Here is a 5,069-nt window from a genome sequence, read left to right on the forward strand (position 1 = left end):
GGTAGATGACAAAACTGCAGATGCTAAGACAGCCAAACCGTCCTCTGTACCAATATATGGAGGAAGCCGATTTGTGCTGGGTGATAAAAGTCGTGCTGCTCTAGCCACCATGACAACCGTGTGGCTAGCATTTTCTCCTCCAGCTTGCACAGCGTAGGAGTTAAGAAGATAGGTCGCAAGTTGGCAAGGTCCGTCGGAGGCTTTCCTGGTTTCGGGATAGGAATCACGACAGCGGATTTCCAGCTCTCGGGCACTACGCCATCCAATCATAGTTTGTTTATGGTGTCAAGTAGTTGAGGAAGTGCAGCGCTACTCATGTTCTTGTACACCTCGTACTGAATATTGTCTGGGCCTGGTGCTTTTTACTGTTTCGCATCATCTATAGCAGCCAGCAACTCAGGCATAGAGAATGGACACGCAATTCCATCTACGTCGACATCAGACGGCATTTGATATACATGCGCTGAGATGCCTGCCATATATAAACTAGCGGATGAAGAAGGCACAGCATCGTATTTTGGGAAAAACTTTCGCGCTGCTTCTTTGGCGAAATCATCTGGCGACAAGTTAGCCGCGAAGCATGCGGTTGCCGCTGCGTCAGTCGAACGGCGACCGCGTTCCATTGTACGGAATGTTCTCCAGAGAGAGGCATTCGAGGATTTTGCAGAAAATTGTTCGCACCAAGCATGCCACTGCCGCCGAGAGAGGTCGCGTTCATATTTGCGTGCCTTAGCAGTGAGATAGTGCAATCGCGTTCGTGCCTGCGACGAAGTAGGGTCTCGCGTGGCAGCCAGCTCGGCTTGACGGCGTGCCGCCCACTAGTTAAGAAGGCCGAGGTCTGGTGCCGGTCGATCAACATCAGTCCAGGTGGTAGCTGTAGCACTGTTGAGCGCTGTTTGTATGCGCTCAACAAGGATTGGCGAAGAATCTGAGGAGAGATTGTCCATACAGGAGAGAAAACTGTCCCAGTTGATCACAGAACATTTGTAGCGTAAAGGTCGGAAATGTGAGGTGTGAAGACCGCTGATGATAGGGTGCTGATCACTTCCCCAACTGTCTGGCTCCATGTGCCAGGAAGGAGCACCCGGACCCGACCACCACGTCAAGTCTGTAGCATACGAAGCACCGCGAGTTTGACGAACTGGCCATGTTGCTGTCCAAAGATGGTTGAGCATCACAAATTTGGCATCCTTGAAGGCGTCCCGCGCACGCCTGCCATGGGGGCTCAAAGTGGGGTACTTCCAATCCTGGTGAGAGGCGTTAAAGTCTCCTGTGACTAATATCGGACACCCGGGATACTGCGAACTTACACTTGTTAACCAGCCAAGATTAATACGGGAGAAACACCACCGGCTGGTCTAACGTAAAATGAAACGACCACAACGGGTTCCCTTCTTTAGTTTCGCAGCCACTGCCACTACCTCTTGATACGACGCGCACCAGTTTTCGAGAGCAAGGCGTACATGCGGAAAACGTGAGTCCACATACGCAGCTGCCTTTCCCGGGAGAGCAGCAGTTTGTACACGACAGTCTATCATTGAAGGAGACATGTAGGCACTGAAGCCTGGAATTGATGGCGAGGCGTTTGTTTCCTGTAGAAGCATTGCCCATACCTGGAGCTTGTGAATTTGTGGTCGGGTCTTCAGCTCTCCTACCTTCGTGGAAATGCCTCTGCAGTTCCACTGCAGCACACCAGCACGACTGGAACTTGCCATTTCTAGTTACTAGCCCAAACCCTGTTGAATCACGGACGTCAGGTTGGACAACTGGTTGACCATAAATTGGAGCAAAGAAGTCGCAGAGCTGTCCAGTGGCATTGCGGTAATCTGGGAAGAGGCGGCAGGAAATAATACTGGAGGGCGGCAAGAAGGCGATGTTGCTGCGCCATTGATCGATGTGGCGGATGATTCCGCTGCCCGTCTACGTCGAGCGAGCAGTTCACGGTGTTGCCGGAGCTTGGTGACCTCCGCTAAAAGACGTGCGATTTGATTGTCGACTGCGGCCATATCGTCCTGCGGTAGTTTAGGCACACTGCGCTGCTTTGTTGGCTGTTTTCGGAGGCGTTCTTTTCGCACAGTACCGTTAGAAGGCTGCTGAGCTGAAGGATCATGCGAGGTGTGCTCAGGGAGCTTCGGCCACTCGTCGTCATCCCACTGGAGAGCTGCGAACCGATTGGATGTCTGCAATGAAGTTGTACTGTCTTGTATTAGCCAGTGCTTAATCATTCGACGACGAGCGTTTTGTGTTGCCTTTTGTTTTGTCGGACAGCTTGGAGATGTTATCTCGTGGCGTCGTATTTACAAAGGCCGCATCGATAAGCCACTTTCCCTTCCGATGTACTTTCACCGGCAGCAGTGAAGGGGCAGGATTTGCGCATATGTCCAGTACGGAAGCAGTTATAGCAATATACCGCACTCGGTTTATATGGCCGAGGCCGTAAAATGCAGCCATAATAGTACAGACGGGCTGGTAGTGTCAGAGGTCCTTGCAAGGTGACTATGCATGAGCGCCCTTTTCCCATGCATCGGGCCTGGATTACGCAGTGCATGGGACAGTACAGCTCACGCTGGAGTGCAGTTTGATCCTCAGTGATATCGACGTTGTAGACGACGCAGCGCTGCAAGTCGGAGCCTTCAACTAAATACACTTGTACTGGCACTGAGATTTCGCTTGTTAGTGAAATACTGGTGAGCGTTTGCAGCCGTTCTACGGCAGTCAGAGTCAGAAGCCACACTGCAATAATGTTGGACTTGGTCCTGGCTGTGAAGCCCCGAAAACCTTTGGTTCCGAGGCACGCGTCCAAGTTAGCTTGTAAAATCTTGTTCCGTATATCCGTAAGGCTTTTGTTGGCCAGTGATTTAAAGGTCACTTTGCAGGAAGACGATCCGGGTGTAGGTTCCGCCGAGTTCTCAATCGTAAGACAAGTGCGCTTACCTTGGGAGCCATCACTTGCCGAAGATGGAATCGGTTGGCTGTCGTTTGAGGGACGCTTCTGGGTTGCACGAGGTAACTTTTGCACGGGTAGAGGTGCCGATAAGTCCATTGGAATGCCCTGTTCATCATGCCGTGCGGTTTGAGGCCCATCCGTTGGTGCAGAGTTGATGGCCATGTGCCCTGGTTGCAGATCACTCACGAGCAGTCCGGCATTTCGGGAAGGCAGGGGGGGTGCATCTGCCGATGAACCGGGAACACAAAGCTGGACCTGGCGCCGCGGATCAGGTGTCGACTGTGTGGCAGGTGCTGCCACGAGAGACGCCGGCAGAGCTACCCCCGCCAGCGTGACAGCGGAGGCACTAAGCCTAGCGTCAGTGCCCAGCTAAGCTGCACTCATGCATGGCTTCCAGGATGCCTCAGACGGTGGGAGGACGTCCGGAGCTTCTTCAGAAGGCGAGGCTGCAGTTCTCTTCAAATAGGGCGCGTATTTACGTGCATGGCGAGACTTTTCTGAAGAACGATGTGCAGCTACTCCAGCAGGGACACACTTCTTCAGTTTTTGTAATTCGGCTAATTTATTCCTCACTGAACCATCCACAACGGAGAGGAAAAGTCATGCCGTTCATCATTATCGACAAGGAAAACAATATGAGGCTAATTGATTCCTCATTTTGTTTTCCTTGTCGATAATGATGATTATTTATTAAGGCAGAAACTTGGGCTAGTTGGAAATTGTTTGAACTGATATTTTCTAGCGCTTAGTGAACACAAGGGACAGGAACACACAGGACTAGCGTACGTCCTGTGTATTTGTGTTCTTGTCCCTTGTGTTCACTAAGCGCAAGAAGATATGAGTTCAGATAATGATGAACGGCATGACTTTTCCTCTCCGTTGTGAATGGTTTAATGATTAATGAACCACTGACAACAAATGCGCTGATCAATCTGTCCTTTAATGCCATCATGCTTTTGTATAAGAAATGTCTTCTGTGCACCACATGAAACATCCTTCCCTTATTGTTTTTATTTCTCATAAAAATGAGCTATTTACACTCGCAATCTTTTTTGTCAACGTGTTCAGCAACCATGACTGACAAACTGGAACGTTCTCTTTGTTTTCAACCTTGCTCATTGATAACATCTTTGCTGATTTTTTATTTGAATCTTGTTTTTTATGCCTGACATGTAATTCATATCCAACTTAGCCTGTCACCGCTCAAGGGATCGATGGAGTTTTTTTCGAGCTCTGCAGAACAGCTTTTTTCTCGCTATTCTCTTAAAACCTTTCTGCTCTTTTGGTGAAACAAAGGCTCATTAAGTGAGGGAATTTATTGACTGCTTTCTTGTTTTATTCATGAACTGAATTTTCAGTAAAAAAAAGAACTGGAGCAGACACCTAGGCTCCGCCTTAAGGGCATGACGCGAACGCATTAATGCCCATATATGCGGAATTGGCCATTCTTTGCGTATCATCAACCGATTCGTGGGAGTTCTCACGCCACTCCTGGCGCAGCCATGCGGCGGTTAAGCGATGCACCGCGGCCCTGCGATGGCAGGTGCTGCCATCAGTGGGCCTTGTGAGACCCAGGCTGTTCTTCCCGAACAAGCTCTCGCGACGAATCATTAGCTTAGTGTGACCTGTCACGGTGGTCACTTTGCTCACAATCCGGTGAGCATGGCTTTGATGACGCCACAAGGTCACGTGACCTAGGCTGCCCACCTAGGTTGCCGGAGCGGCCTGTTGAAAGGGTCGCTAACGTCGACGACACTGACGCCTGGAAATTTTTTCCAGCATTGCGGTACCAACGATCTCGCTTTAAAACCAAACGCTCAGTAGACAAGGAGGAAACAGAAAGACAAGATAGCTTGGCAAGTCATGTATGCAGTAGCAGCGTCATACATGCAGAAAGAGAACAAGCAGGTTGACTGGAGATGTGCTAGCGCTCGTCCCGTCTACTTTGCTTGTTCGTTGTCTTTTGCGATGATTCTGCGAAAAACGAGAACATTTTTCGAGTTTGAATTTTTTTCTTTAGGTATGGCTCTTCTCATAAATCACGTAATGTGTAACCTACAAAGATGTTTTACGATTTCAGCAGATTTAGTTCGTTCGAAATAAAACGGCAATCCACACGGTG

Source organism: Amblyomma americanum, chromosome 9, assembly GCF_052857255.1.
Source record: "Amblyomma americanum isolate KBUSLIRL-KWMA chromosome 9, ASM5285725v1, whole genome shotgun sequence".
Taxonomy (NCBI): domain Eukaryota; kingdom Metazoa; phylum Arthropoda; class Arachnida; order Ixodida; family Ixodidae; genus Amblyomma; species Amblyomma americanum.